This window comes from Helicoverpa zea, chromosome 26 (genome assembly GCF_022581195.2).
Source record: "Helicoverpa zea isolate HzStark_Cry1AcR chromosome 26, ilHelZeax1.1, whole genome shotgun sequence".
NCBI lineage: Eukaryota > Metazoa > Arthropoda > Insecta > Lepidoptera > Noctuidae > Helicoverpa > Helicoverpa zea.
In genome coordinates, this window is record NC_061477.1 from 8,866,289 (window position 1) to 8,883,443 (window position 17,155).

The following is a 17,155-nucleotide window of genomic DNA, read 5'->3' on the forward strand; positions in this document are numbered from 1 at the left end:
GGCCATGGTAATAGTTTTATTGTGAAGAAGATACCTGATTAATTAAAATCTAGCTGACTGCCCCCTCATCCCCCGCGGTACTGAGAAGGGTACCCTGTCACGAAGATAAATGGAAAAGAATACAACACTCAAATAGCATTAAAACTCGAACATTCATTCTAAAAAGTTTTGTAGTAAAAGAGTAACATTGACGATGATATAGCATCACCATTGAAAGTCTGTCCTAAACTATTACCGCCTTTGCCGCTTGGAGGTACTTGCAGCTTATTATATCATTATACAGTGAAATTAGAGATAGCTTTCATTTCCACATCAGTTGTTTCTGATCTTCGATTCTCATAAGTCAACAGAAAATATACATCAGATCGAACAACTTTTGCTAAAACGTCATTTCAAGTGTAGTAGGGCACTTGGAGTTCAACTTCAGATGTTTTAGATCTTCGATTTTTGTAAGTCAACAGAGAGTGCTCATCAGATTGAACAACTTTTGCTAAAACGGTATTCCTATGTATGCTATCGTGTAGCTGGGTTCTTGAAGTTCCGCATCAGGTGTTCCAGATCTTCGATTTTTATAGGTTAATAGAGAGTGCTTATTAGATTGAACAACTTTTGCTAAAACGTCATACCTTTATATGCTATAGTCTAGCTGGGCTTCTGGAGTTCTACAACAGGTGTTTTAGATCTTCAATTTTTATAAGTCGACAGAGAGTGCTTATCAGATTGAACAACTTTTGCTAAAATGTCATACCCGTATATGCTACAGAGTAGCTGGGCTCTTGGGGTTCCACATCAGGTGTTTTAGATCTTCATTTTTTATAAGTCAGCAGAGAGTGCTTATCAGATAGAACAACTTTTGCTAAAACGTCATACCCGTATATGCTACAGAGTAGCTGGGCTCTTGGGGTTCCACACCAGGTGTTTTAGATCTTCATTTTTATAAGTCAACAGAGAGTGCTTATCAGATTGAACAACTTTTGCTAAAACGTCATATCCGTATATGCTACAGTGTAGCTGGGCTCTTGGGGTTCCACATCAGGTGTTCCAGATCTTCAAATTTATTCTCTCAACCGAAAATGCTCATCACGTGGAACAATTTTTGCCATGGCACCATTTTTGTATCTCTTATAGTTTTGTTGATCTGTTGCAGTTCTGCACCAGGTCTTCAAGTTTCGAAGATAAATTATAGCCTATATGTTGCCCCGACTTTATACCGATACAACAAAGAAAAAATCATTGAAATCCGTCCAGTAGTTCCGAAGATTAGCGTGTACAAACAAACAGACATACAGACATACAGACATACAGACAAAATTTTTTTTTTGGATTTGTGCTCCATTACTGTTTCTAAACCCCACCCAATTATTATTTTTTTAATATATTCAATGTACAGACACAGTTTTTTTACAGATTTATTATATGTATAGATGAAGTAAGGAGAATTTTGTAAAAACTATTTTGGTACGGTTATGAAGGGATTATGAGCTTTGATACGTTTCATCTCATATTTTTAGGTGAATGGATCATGATCAGAAAACATGCAATCGTCATCTTTCAATCAATATGAAAATGTAAGCATATGTGACTAAGTTCACAAGAAATCTTTCACTTTTCGTGCATGAAAGTAAATTAACTGTAATTCAGTGTAATCCGATGGCATGAACGTCAGTGGTTTTAAGGAAAACAGTTATGTTGGCATTGAACTTAAACCTAAATATAGTTTCCCGTTTTGTAGATATAGTTAGAAGATCAAAATTCTGACGCTCAGTGTGACAAAGGTGCAATGTATCAGGCAATAACTGTCACATACAACCATGTCACGCTACACGTCACTCTGTAGCTCTTTGTTAATCACGACATTTGGCATCTGATTAGCTGCAACTGATTGGATACTAATCAGTAGGTATTGCTTCCGTGGGTTTGTATGCAGTGTGTATAGAATAGTAGTTGATTCCATCGATAGGTACTCTATAGATACAAATATAATAAAGAGGAAATATTTTTTTGTTTGTTGCCCTAAAAGCGTAATCCTTCTCATTAATGATTAATTCTCAATCCTTCTCCGTGTGAGAGGAGGCCTGTGCCCAGCAGTGGGACGGTAAGAAGGCTGTAACAGACAGATGACAGACCCTAAAAGCTCTAAAACTACTGAACCGATTTAAAAAATTCTGTCACCGTTAGAAAGCTTCAATGTCCCTGAGTTACATGGGCTATGTTATCCAAGTACGGGAAAATAACTCGTTAATTATATGGGGGAAAATAATCAATAAATTATCTGTAACAGGATCTTTTCGCGAAAATTCCATGAAAATTCACTCTATAATTTTTTAATTCATTGCCAACCATAAACTTTGTTTCGTAATATCTAGTGATTAAAATCCGCGATTCCCTATTTACAATAATGACACAAAATCAAACAAATGAAAACATTAAAACTGCTAATCATGTAAGTGTTTTCAATAAAATTAATTTGATCCGATTTACACATGAGTGTTATGCAGTTAATGCACTAATTGCAATAATTTGTTCCGATCAGACTATTACAATCATACCTAGAGTTTAATATTTCATCATATCTATATTATTTACCCGACTGTGTAACGCAAAGGAGGGTAATGTATTTAGCTTATGTATTTTTTCAACATCGCAGCTTTTAAGTTAAATTATTAGGTGTTTAGCTGATGAGAAATTGTTAATTGCAAAGAGTGTTAGGTTAATGTTAGGCAAAGATGTCACATGAATACTACAGAAATCCTAAGCTCAACTAGGTACTGAGTTTGTGAACTTAGGTTCGATTCCTGGGATTCTTGAAAAAGTATAGTATATACCTCAATACAAACTTCGATATAACTTTCAAAATGAAATACTACTTTCAAGTTTTGTCGGTCAAATGGGTATACTTATACTTATAGAGGGGTATAAATTCAGCTAACAATAGTAGGCAAACGTTAATAATATTGTTATGTAAAGTTGTACCATCAATAACTTCGGTAAGGACGCGGAAGTTCGCAACTAATCTATGAATGAGTACTGTAGTTTAGTTCAATACCCGCTATGTTTGGTTTGTCTTAGTTTACTAGCACTAATAGTAATAGTTCTACATTGTAACGCTAATTAGCTTTTGTTTATTTTAGGGCAATGACCTTTCAGGTGTTGTGCATAACATCACCAGGCCTCTGTCACTCGACGTACTTGCGCGCGATAAATGCCTACCGCTCGCTGGGTTACCGGTAGCCCCACGCGGCACAGGGCTTTCAACAGCTGCTCGCGACGCGCGCGTTTTATGTTTATTATTTTTATTTGTGAACATGACGACCTCTGGCCAGTTATGTGCTGTGCTTGGTTGCAGATCAAGTAAAAGAAAAAATATAAAGCTTAAGTTTTTCCAATTACCTATAGATGTAGACAGGTCAGTTATTGTTAATTTTTTATTTGGTTTTTAAAATTATCTAATAAACTGAAGAACTATTTTGATTTGTGTAGGTGTATATGTGATTATTGTAGGAAAATATAAAGGTTTCCTATTATATATGTATAGGCATTTAGAAATATTTTATACCTATGTATGAATATACATAGGTTTCTATTTTTTAAAGTAAAAATACTTCTTTGTCATTTTAAAAATAAGCAACTTACTTTAGATACTTAAATTATAGATACTTATACCTTACACTTATACATGCAATGATTACCGAGTTTTGTAGCTAAAAACATTTTGAGTATAAGTAGGTGTAGTTCTCGTCCAACTAAATGGTGGCTTGGAACATTGCATATATCGCTGCGCAGAAACCAATTTTGGGTACCTAAGTAGGTATGTATCAGCGGTCAGCGGTGTTGTGCCAGGGGTAATAGGTAAGTATAGGATACTTGCGTGTTCTGTGCTCGAAAAGTAGTTGGGCACCTCCATTGATTTGGGGAGTCAGTTACAAATAAGCGTAACTTTGCTTCCCTATTTAATTGTAAGAGGCAACCCTACGCTCGCTGTCGGCACGGTCGCGGTCACTGAACTGTGCGCTATCGCATTGAAATAACAATCGAGCGCTGGAGCTTTTAAGGTTCATTTTCTAACGCAGCTATGAATTTGTAGGTAGTCGGGGAACTTGTAGGTGCTTATAACAGTAGGTATGCACTTTTTTGTATGGAGTGATTTATCTGTTACGTAGTAACTATTATATAATCTGTGACATCACGTCTATATGTGTTAGGTATTCAAAATATTTTCAGTTTTAAATGATCCAACCATCGATCATCAATTGACGACAAGATAGCGAAGTAGTTATTGTATCTGCTGTTAACCGCAGGTTTGATTCCCGTATTAAACATCTTTGTTCAAGACTGTTTTATTCTTAGGAAGTTATGCAGAATTTTGCCATGGAATTTTTGAGGCAAACAAGGCTCAAAATTACCACTTTTTCAACGTCTAAGCTGCACCAACTATTACGCCTTCATTGCGTTAAAAAGAAAGAGTAGCGAAAGAAACTTCTAGCTCGTCATGGTAGCTCCAGTTTTTAAGATCAGGCACAGACCATACGAGCGACTACCCCAGGCAGAATAAACGTTAGACCTTAGTACTTGCACTAAGAAGTAAGTATCCTGAATAAAACAAAATTTCTAAAGCCGCACTCCAGGCGCCCGGCGTAAAGGCGGGAACACACGGTATTTGGGTCAAGCGTAGCTAAAAGTGAGTAGTGCCGGGTTCACACGGGTTTAGTGTGATACGAATGTAAAGGGAAATTATTCATATTTACCGGGCGAATATTTGTGAGTTCTACGTGTAATTTTTGTGTCGTCACTTTGTAAGAATATTTGGGCATATTATGAATAGAAGAAAAGTGCCAGCTTTAATTCTCTGCTAAATGTTAGATTCTTGTAGGCATTTTCTGGAAATTTTCTAGACAAAAACTTTTTACAGGTAAAATGTATTTAAGGATAATTTTATGCAGGCGTGAATATTTAACAAGACCAAAATTACAAATATAAAGCTCTAATAAAAAAAAACCACCTTTAAATTCTCAAATACAATTTCAGACCCAGTTTTATTACGCCAAACAAAAATTTCAAGATAACCAACACATAAAAACAACACAAATTCAGAGATTACGTTCGCACTATAAAAAACAAAAAACCTCGAATAAAAAGCACGAACTACTAAAAGCAAGGTCTAAATAAATAAAATATAGAATACTAGTAGTTTTTATACAAAAACTATGCACAAAGCCATTGATTTGAATGCGCGGCATGAACTCAAATGCTTGCATTTCAAATAACTATAGTCTCTAGGGGGATAAGCAGAGGTATTACACCTACATTTTGTCAGTTTGTGTTCAAATCTTGATATTCACTATAAGCTATGACTGAATATGTGTGAAGAGGGAAAAGCGCCCAAATATTGTAACACTTTTAAGTGTGAAATCATCAGATGACTACTTTGAGTGCAGCGGTAAGGAGTACCAGACTTACGTAAGAGTAAGTAAGGTAGAGGTAATTATTTGGTCTTCTGTTAGATTCAGGCGTCCTTGACACTATTTATTTAACCATAGGCAAGGTGAAATATTATGCCAGGTAGATCCCTTGACCGAACCTAATTATTTCAGAAAGGTTCAGAAATTTTACCAAGATTTTGAGGTCGTTCATTTAAAAAGCTCTGGATTCAGATGACCTAAAACCCATCTCATTGATTCTAATAAAATGACCTGATCAGCTCTTCTTCATATAATTTGAAGGAATGTTTCATATTTTTACAAATAGGTCATCAATTCCTCGGGATGCATTCCAACAAATTATATTAAAAGCTGTGGTATCAAACAGGTCGGATTTAGAGCAGCCCACAAATGATAATGATGTAAAATGTTCTGTTGCCCTCATTTCATTTTGCTAACAGAGATTAGCTCGCACGCTTGTTAATGGTTACTATAATGACTGCTAATGACTGAGAAATTGAAAGATTTGTGACATTCGAACTCGAAAGTTCTGAAACTGTTTTTATAGCTCCCTCAGGTTTATATCATCTCTAATCTTATGTAGCGTTTAACTAACCGGCTCGTCTATGTCTATCTACATATCTATGGCATATTCGAGGCAAGAAGAATACTCGAACAATTTCCTTGATTAATTTTAGATAGACTGAACATTCACTGTTTCATATTTTCAGTCGAGAAAAACGGCTAACCACAGAAAATCAGTTAAGCAAACCCTTCCACGCTATTTAAACTCTGAAAACAAATCATCAATTAGCCCCAACGGCTGAAAGACATCAATACACAGCATCACATCTCTCCACACATGAATATAAACACGCAAACAGACACATTTCATCCGCGCGTCAGCTGAGTGCAAGTTAAGATGGACACACATTTAGACGACACGAACGCGCAGAACGAATCGAAGTCAGACTCGCACACATTGCTGCGAGAATTAAATCGGCCCTGGTACATAAAGGGATTAAGAAGGACACACTTATCCGAGCCAAAGAAATCGTTTCTTTTTACTTTACGGTGCATTCACACTAGCGGATTTTCAGCGTGGTTTTTCAATAGGCGGTGTCGCATGGAAAAATCAACTTCTTCAAGTGTGGAAAGGTAAGTTACACTGTTAAACTCACAACAAATCTATTTGTTTTAGATTCATTTCCAGATTGCTATGACTCGACGTTGCTTGTCAAGAGTGCGGTGTCATAAATAAGATTTCATAGAGAACGTTATAGTATTCGTTTCGTTCGGCGTCGATTAAATGTGCGTTCACCTTTAAACATACACATACATAATACACAACTAAGGGAGCTATTTTTAACTACGTCCAAACAGAATCGATAAATGTCGAGCAAATCACGGCGGTTAATGAGATTACCGAAATAGGACGCTTTAAATATACTATTTATATCTCTTTTACTAAGTATACGAGTTTTTATTATCGTAGAGGGATTTTATAGACGAGTTATAAAGGAGTATATAGTTCAAAAGCAACTAAATATTTTTAGCGAAAATGAAAAATAATAAAAAATTGATAATAATGTTATGCTTTTGAATGTCAAACGCAGAATTTTCCAATAACAGCGATAGCCAACGTATGCTATATTTTACTATATTTTTTTATTTTTTTTAACACAAATAGTTTTCAAATTCAATAAATTCAATAAATTCAGAATTCAATAAATTCTGATATTTTTATTGACATACTTCATTTAAAAATCTTTTGGTTTTTTTTTCCAAATATGCTACCACAGTCGTTATTTCTGAACGCATGATACTTTAAAGAAGTCATTTAATACGCACGTATATTAAGCGATTACCGTTCCTCGAAGAGCTGTTTGAACTCAAAATTGTAGAAACTCCAATACGAAGAGAATCATAAAAATAAACAGTCGCAGCGGCGGGCGATTCCAACAAATTGTTGCTCCTTGAATTTGTATTAAAATTTCTATCGATACAGAGAATCTGTAGTCTTTAAGTATCATAACAGTGTATTTTTTAAGATGATTATATTTCGCTTGCTACTTCATATAACTCTCGTCCCGAGATAGCCACCTGGACAGCGTATATTCTCCTTCAAGGTATATATCACCTATCTTATTCCAAAATTTCATCTCATTCAGTTCAGCCATATTAGAGTGATAGCATGACCTGGATGCCTACAACCCTGATTGGTGGGAGTACCCAAAAGTTCTAGAGGTGTGGAGGCAAAATGAGACAGTACAGGCTAAGAAAAAAAAAATAGATATGGTCACCCATCCACGGAGTAATCGTGACCGCACCAAGCATTGCTTAACCTTTCGATCGATCGATCCATGTTTCTGTTAACTTAGTCACGAGCTTCTCTCGATCATCACGTCTCTTTAAATATCTCTAAAACTTTGACATTCACTGTCAGTAACCTTTATAAAACAAACATGAAACTCGATGTTTTTCTTCACTGAAAACATCGGCTGCATTTAATATTTGTGAGCAAACGCCGCCATATCTGAATCTAATTTAACTTTTAAAATAAACAAGATAACATCGGAGATCACCATCGCAATCCTTTCACTAAAGAAGTCGGATTAGAGGAATAAATGAGATTATGCAAAATACTAATAATAAAAAACCTGTTTTGTTTAAACTTTTATTGTTAACTAGCTGTTTTTTGCGGTTTCACTCGCTTTTCGGAGAAAAGCCTTCGCCTATTCGGAATGCCTATGTCACACGGGGATAGCGTAGCTTCTGTATAGCAAAAGAATTTTCCAAATTGGTCTAATAGTTTCGGAATTTTGCATACAAACAAAAAAGCTTTGAAAAGATGCGGACGAATTGAGAACCATCTTTATTCTGGGAAGTCGGTTTAAAAATGATCCTCTTTAGTTTAGATATTTAGATAAGTAAATATGTGTATTAGAATACTGTCATTCCCTCTGTGCATTGGAGTTCTATAATAGTCCCACCCACATAATATAAGCACATACAAACCCTGTGGGAATTGCAATAACAAAACATTTTACGATTCAAATGCATAGATAATTGCGGTTTCCACACATTTTCACCACAATCATTAGAGTGCTATAATTGCGCTTTCAATACTAGATAACTATCTATTTTCTAGGATTGAAAAAAAGTATATCAACTTGATTAAACTTCGATAGGTATATATTTTTTTTCCGATGTGTGACAAGCTGTTTACAAGAGATACAATGACTGGTGAAAATTCGTATCTAAGGATTAGTTTTGCCCTGGTACACAAAAGTACACAGAGGTACCTGGTACATAAAGAAGAAACATGGTAGGTACGTTTTAGTTAGAATTTGACACTTCCTCATACTGCACCCACAGCTGAAACATTCTATGATTTTGCACCAAAAAAAGACCAGTTTTGAATAATAGTCCTATTAATTCTCGATAAAAAATAGTAGCTATATAGGAAATTATACAAAAAGGAAAGTTTGGGAGGCGGCGAATTTGTTAGAGACAGGCAACGGACTAATATTAATGGTGGACGGTGTGACACCGCCCTGAATAATTATACTTCGTAACTCGCTTTCCACAACTTGTATTATTCTATGTTTTTCTACTTAAAATCTGCGCCATTTATGTTCACCCAAAAAAATGTAACACATTTTATTTTTTGACAACAGATTTGTAAAATTCCCTCTAACACTCGCCCAATTTGTAACACAAAGTGAATTATAAAACTACAATAAAACCAACACATTACACGCCAGCTTCTAAACCCTTAATTATCTTACTTTGTTCCATTACACGCACCTCAGGAACACAATTAAAAAACAGACTAACACCATGCTACGTTCCACTCTGCCGACCCCCCTGGGAACCAGCGTGATGCATTAACGAGCTTCTGAACGGTCTAAAGCTACCCGATACCCATGCAATCTTCACCATTATAAAGAAAATCAAATTAATATTTTACTTGCTTTTATAAAGTTCGAAAGTTTGATTAATTTAGTTTAAATAGCGATGTCGACGGTAGTTGAGAAATGGTTTGTAGAAGAAAATATTGAACTAACTGCAGTTTACTACTTCTTTGTATAAATCCGGAATTAAATCGGTCTGTATATTAGTTTGGTATCAACGTGAAACTGGCAAAATATCCTTTACCATCTGCATAGCCTTTTCCCAATTATTGGGGTCGGCTTCCAGTCTAAAATACCAGTGTTTTACATGGAAGACTGTCTCTACTACCCAGCTACTGAGGTAAAACTGAATAAACAAATGCACAGAAATAATAAATGTTATTCCTTGATGCAAATAATTCGATTCTATTGATACGTGTGGGAGGACACACTACGATCATTTCGCGTTTCCTTTCTGAAGACGTTCCCTCGAGATGTGGGCGAAATAGCGGCAAACAGCTAGAAAGCTACGCATATGTATATGTATACGCATATATATGAAGGTATTTATGGTTTTGTAGAAGAACTAGTGTTCATAACAATAAGCCACCTTAATCACGGAACCTAATAAAATCTTACAGACAACCTTTTAAGTAGAACGTTTTATAAATATAGACTTAATAACTTTCCGGTAAGGTAATTTTAATCAAGATTGAGTCCTAGCAATAAGAGCTAAGTAAATATTAAATAGGTTACAGAAAAGACGCTAAATTCTGAGATTCAGTGTCCAAGACGCTATTTAAATGAAATGTAAGTACCTACAGTAAAACGTTTGATAATCTTTGAGAGTACAGTAAGTTAACGGTCCTGGAAAACAAAGTGTTACCGATCTTATCAACTGTACGGCAAAGCCAGTGCCCTCTTAAACATTCCTTATTTAAATCACGTGCACAATTATCAGAAATAAGCGGAAAAATCCAAAACGCAAATATGTACTTTTTTTACGGAAATATTTTCATTCCCGAAGGAACAAATGTCAATCTGCTTTATATTGACATTTTGGTCTTGAGGGAGCGAAAAAACAGGCGAGACAAATGCATTTTCTCTTTTATTCAAGAATGATTTCAGTTGCCACCTGCCTGTTACAATACGGATTTTACAAGAGGAAAGTACCTCTGTCTTTTTGTTTTCAATTCATATTTTATCATTAGGAACATCTGTGGTATTGTTGAAATCTTTGTTTGAAATTACAGGCTTAATTGAAGCTGAAAAAGACACGGCAGACTCAATCACACCTATCATTAATCAGTATGTATTATTTACTAGCTGACCCGGCGAACTTCGTACCGCCTAATTATTGGTGGCATATTTAGTAAGTCACAAACACGGGACACAATACTTTTTTTAATTTTTTCCTTATTTGCTCAACGTTTAGACCTACCCTGGACTACAACAAACATTTTAAAACCAAAATCAGACCAATCGGTTCAGCCGTTCATTTTTATTTATATAGATTTAGGTGTACATACATAGGTTCCATCAATAAATATAGATACTCAAACCCTTATTCAACTTTTCTGAGATCACGCCCCAAAACATTTACCCAAATGCGAATCAAAAGCGAGACCCACAATCCGCGATAACTAGAAATACATTATGCTAATGACGTCACACACACACATACATAAACGTGTACGTATGATCACGCATACACGTACATTTAATTTGTTAGTCGGATTCCATGAGCGCTGGAAAGGTTTACTTTGTGAATCACTGAAATTCACCAGCGTCCGGAGTTACTGGGAGCTAATGCCAAAATGTTGGTCCTATAGCACGAATACCTCTACAAAGTACACATATTGTAACTAATATTTAAAAATTGATATTTCATTGCATGAGATGAAATAAACTCATTGGAAATGTGTCATCATCATCAGCCTTTTTTAATTTCCCATTGTAACGCACTTCGTAACGTTCTTCTTACATAAAAATATGTATTTACTGCTAACCCATCAACCATCTTAAACTTTTGTTCCTTCTGTACGCACTTATTGATTTCCACAAGTACTTCAACGAAGCCATCTTTCATCTGTCAAAGCAAATACCATTCCTTCTTTCACATCAAAACCAATTTAGATGAAACGCTATCACATTATGTTAATACTGACAAACATACACAACCACAGATGCATAATACCGACCGATATTGATGATATTGATGAATACAAGCGATTTGCTTTACGCAGCATCGTAAATCTGAACTATAAACGAGATAAAGAGATTTCCATGCAGGTCTGAAACACGTTTTAGGGCATTTTTGTCAGACGACTGAATATTTCACTTTTTAGAGTTCCGTACCCAAAGGGTAAAACGGGACCCTATTGTTTTCGCTCCTCTGTCCATCCGTCCGTCTGTCACCAGGCTGTATCTCATGAACCGTAATAGTTAGAGAGCTGAAATTTTCACTGCACTTATTTCTGTTGCCGCTATAACAACAAATACTGAAAACTAGAATACAATAAATATATTTTGGGGGGCTCCCATACAACAAACGTAATTTTTTGCTCATTTTAGCTCTGGTACGGAACCCTTCGTGCGCGAGTGCACACTTGGCCGGTTTTTCATAGATATGTTTTTGTTTTGTATTTTTGGTTCAGACAGGATTATAGTCATGAATATGAGCAGTAAAAAGTTGGCGAGAATGAATTCTAATCCTTTGTTTGCTGAGTTTTATTTCGCCCTTAAACGTGAGACGTCGTATGTTAGGGAAAGGTGAAAGGTCACCGGAGTCAATTAAAAGACGAAATAAAAAATGTATTTGGAGAAAGACTTGAACGTTATATAACTTGAAATTGAATCCTGATTGTTTACTACAATTCAGCTACGTACCTATCTACTAGGTTGTTAAAAGTCAAAAGTTATCTTTAAACTTTCAATTGCATCATTAACAAGAACTTGAAAAATTGCAAATTGTAAGTCAAAACGCAAACATTCTTATCGAAAAGAGCACGACAATTTGCAACACGACTTTCACTCTAAGCAACAATTTTAAATATTCTATCTATAAGGAAAACGCGACTTTTTATTCTGCAACAAATTCTGGTCTTTTTATCCAAAATACCGGTCTTTACGCTTAACATTACTCCAATAGCGGATTCATAATAGATTGTCTTTTGTTTTCAGATGGCTTTTACGCTTTACCATTTGATAGACGTATTGCACGATTAATTTGGAATAAAATTCACCCTTTATGAGATTTTATATTCGTCTTCTAATTCCTATCAATTAATAACAAGTTATTAATTTTCGATTGCTAAAGTAACTCTGTCTGTCTATTTCTCACGCTTTCACACCAAATCTACCGAACTTTAGACCTATGAAATCACCTGAGAAATCACATAGGCTACTTCTTATTGTAGAGTGAGAAATAGTTCCCTCGGGACTCGGGTGAAACCGCGGGGAACCGCTAGTAATATATTTAATTTATTTATTTATACAACAACATCATCACTATCATTACAGGTTTCCCTAATTCAATAGTGTGGTACAAAATTATAATATTTTCATTGGCAAAATACATTCATTGTGATTTTTGCAAATTCATTCAGAGAGCAAGTAAAAATATCTATTCTGTCTGTTAAATCAGATCATACGTCTTAATGAGAACGTGCAGAAGTTTTCTGCAATTAGTGAAGATGCTGATAGGTTTAATACACATAACACGAGACTCGAACCCACAGCAAGTTATTTTCACACAGCAAATAAACACCAATTCCGGCAAAACCATTGATGCAATCCTATCTCCATTAAGAGAAAAAAATATGATGGAAATGGATACCAATTGTTTACCTTTCCTTATTGAAACAAACGAAAACCGTTACAATACAACGTGAACCCGCGGATCTGCCTGTCTTTTGTTTTTAATACATACACTTATGTACCTTCAGTGTTTGCACTTGGAAATGGTATGAAGTAATAAAAAAGCCAGTGAAAATGTTGAATTTGTATCTGGGTGTATGATAAATTATTTGATGATAAAACGAAAGTCGATAGACAACAATATAAAAGTTGAAGGAAAAAAAAATCACATGAAAAAACAAATCACAGATGTTCTAAAGAGGATTCTACCATTCTTTCCATCTCCAAATTTCTATAAATAATCAAGCCTGAAAATGGGTTTTTTATTAAATTAAAAGCCTGAAAATTAATTGCAACGAAACATATAAGGGTATTATGCAAACGCATTTCTAGGAACATTTTAAAACAAATTGTTGTCTTTTACTAAAATTGCAGACATCCCATAATACCTTTGAGCGCCTGTTATTATCGCATGAAATAAATTGAATTCCTTTCACAGGAATCGGCTGAATATAACGATCAGGGGCAATAACTCAGTTATTTATCGCAGGCAAAGCCTCAATTGACTTTAATGGCAATAATGTGGAGACAACAAACCGCATTCATGAGTGTTTCATAATTACAGCCCCAAGGAAATTACTGTTCATTACCGACCCTTATCGTGATACGAAGACAAATCCATAAACCATTTTCCTATTAATCCTTGTTTCTAAAACTACTTTTTAATAGGAGTCCTTAACCTTAAACAGATTTTCTTAGTACTTATAAATATTTTCCATCATGTGAGCAAATTCAAGTGTGTTCTGTTTAGACTCTGGTCCTTTTGTACCAAGAATTGAGTTGTAATAATTATGTGTCGAAGAAGTGTTCTGAAGAAGTTCATTAGACTCGTCTTGTTCTATCGAAGTTGTTCGTACTTGTAGGTACTCTAAACACTTCATGTGTAACGAATTCTGTGTAAATTAATTCAGAAATTCTTCGTGAGCTAAAGTCTTAATTTGAACTGAAAATGTTGCCTCGTGTTCTGTGATTAAATAAACTCTTTACAAACAAGCATTAATTCAGCGTACGACCAACTTTTGTGGAATAATTCACGTTTGAAATTCCACGAAATTCAACCCCTATATGTACATTTGATGATAAAATATCAGTAAACAGTAAAATGTTGACTCTCAAAAGGCTATCAACAAAATTCTATTTTGGCTCACAGGGAATGCAAACAAAAAAATATTTTAAATGACAGTTATAGGAAGCTTTGGTGAAAGCTCGCAATAAAATGCTTTCCAATTACAATATTTCCCATCAGATTTTTTTATTTCAAAATTTTGGTCCTTTGAGGCGCGGCTACATATTACATCCATTGCGATGTAGCTTTGGCTTTACTTCATAGAAAACATCAGAGACTGCTGAAATCGGTCAGTAGGCAGTGTTTGCTAGTTTAACGAAAGTGCTCGTGTAATAGATACCCATAAGCTAGCCCAGATGGGTCTCGAGGATAATGTCAACATAGCTCCCATACACTTCTACATTTATCGACTTGTGTTTTTATACCTCATGTGCGAAATTTCGTCAAAAAGGACCAACTCTGGGATCGTGATTTGTACGATGGTGCGAATATGAATGTAATCAATTAACCTGATTGGGCAATATTTTATGAATGTGCCTGAAAGGTATTGTCAGCGATGATTAATGCGCTGAAAAAATAATAGAGCAGCATCCCAGCGAACGTCATCAATCTAATCTAGCTAACAGAACAGATATAAGACGAGAATATATTTCATTCGCCGGACGAGTGGCGCGGACCAACGAAAAATAATATAAATCATTCAAAATAGCTTACGGTCGGCGATTGCGTACACTGAAATCACAAAAATTTGACACTTTCTCGGGTAATAGTTACACCCGAAAATCACAGCTCACTGACCGAAACCTTAGTTTCGCACACGTTATCCAACAAGACACAATTCCCGCAGTGATTTAATGATATTATTGCAATAAATACTGACACAAAGCATCGACGTTTATTAATCCAGATACGAAAACATTCGGCGCGTTCGGTCGTTCGGAGCATGAAGCGACGAGCGCTCCCCGCGACGTCAGAGCCGACACTGGGCCGACAGGGGCGGCGCGCGCGTGTGTGCGTCGCCGTGTGCACGGGGGTGGCTCTGCGCGTGTGTGCGTGCTCTCCAGGTCACCAGAATTCGGTGAAGACAAGCGTTGTGAAGTGGCGTGCCCTATTTTAACTGACTCTTTTAGGTTCAGGCCGCGGAATGCACGCAACTCCTGCCTAGGAGCCCAGAGGAAACTCTGACCACATTACCTCTAAAAACGTTAGTATATTAGCACAATGCGGTTTTCAGAATGAATTTTAATTCTTCGGGAGTCGAGTTTAATTACATGAATTCCTTTCGTGCTCGCAATGAGTAGTGGCGTTAAATCTTTGTGGTTTTACATTAGAGACCCTTTTACTGCGAGTGTGTTTTGCAGTAATGTGTTTGGCATGTTTTCGAATAAAGCGGTTTAAACAAAAGCTAACTTTAGAGATGATGTTGTGGCGACGTTGTGTGAGCTACAAATTACTATTTCCACGACTCAATCGGTTCACAAATAAACACGTTTTGCGGGTTTTTCGATTAAGTTTTTAGTGTGGTGCGCAGTTCCGTGCAAGTGAGAGCGGAATTACAATTAGTGCTAAAACACTGTTTATAACTTCGTTTAGTATGAATATGTAAGTTAGATGTTGATTAAATTGCACTTTGTAGAGACAGGTAACCGCCTAACCGGGTCAGCGTGCACTCGCTCCCAACATATGAATAGCGAACATTTATTAAAACTACGGGTAAATACGTTGTACGACTTCATGTCTTAATTATTAGTTTATATTATTGTGCAGTTTAGTTGTCGTCGCGAGATTTAGTAAGTAGTAAGTTTTGGAGAATATTCGTGTTTTTAATTCTATGAGACTATTTCAGTGCTAATGCTGTGGGTCCCCTAAAACTGTACCAAATAATGTTTCGGAAAGCTGTTAAAACTAAATCGCTAAATGACTACAGCACCCAAATATTTACTCAAATTGCTTTTCAGTTTATCGTCGTGTTTCTCAACCAGGACATATTTGAAGCGTCCACATTCCGCAATAAACCGTCACAAGTTGACCAGCAGTTACTGACAGAATTACAATCCTCACTGTATCGAGGAAAACACAATTTTACTTTGTTTGATCTGAAAATCGACACCGGAGACCGAACGTGCGCCACTCTCATCTCTCTAGACGAATTTGTTAGCGGTTACACGACTATGTACAAAGTGGTACAAAACTAGTGTCCACGAGGTAAGTACCAAGCGACCAGATTTTGCCAAAATTATTTCATTTACTCGCTCCAGACTTTAAGCTTCATAGTAAACGCAAAATAGTTACGTATTTTTGCGGATTAGAGTAATCTCCCGTCTTAGTGCAAGCTTTTAGTAAGTAAATATAAATCTTTTACGCTTGTCCGAGTATAAAACAATTAATTTACGATTACCGTTTATGTGTGAAGAGAAAAAATAGTTATTTTCTGAAGCTTTGCATCGGGTTAAGATCAAGGGTAATGAAGAGTTACTAACGCATCGTTTACTTGTCTTGTACTATCATTATTTTTTACTTTTTCTATCTCTGCTCTTTTTTTGGAAGCAATAATCCTTTATTCGAATTTGAGCCAAAAATATACTTACTAATGTAACCTTTGAAAATTAATAAAATGTATTAACTGAGGACGGAATTCTGACCGTTTAAATAAATTCGTGAAGGTAAGAGGACCAGTACATGATATATCTCGGGGATATTTCTAATCAGGTAAGGGATCGGAGATGTTGAGGGATCGAGATCCCCGATTAATCCCTAACCCTACAGATTTGGGGTGAGATTGGGTCATTTTCACCTTTAGGTTTCTAGTTTTGAGAATCAATCTCACAATAAACCGTGTAGTTTGGCATTCTAAATTA

At 35.9% G+C, this 17,155-nt stretch overlaps 1 protein-coding gene across 5 annotated transcripts in view; it reads right to left on the reverse strand.

Annotated features, from left to right (window-relative positions):
* Window positions 1-15,303, reverse strand: part of LOC124642905 (hemicentin-1) — a 470,700-nt gene extending 455,397 nt beyond the window's left edge. For all 5 annotated transcript variants that reach the window (XM_047181655.1, XM_047181654.1, XM_047181656.1 and 2 more), the window contains exon 1: window positions 15,178-15,303. The gene's annotated coding sequence lies outside the window, so the exon portion shown is untranslated. The remainder of the gene's footprint in view (window positions 1-15,177) is intronic.
* Between the last annotated feature and the right edge of the window lie 1,852 nt (window positions 15,304-17,155).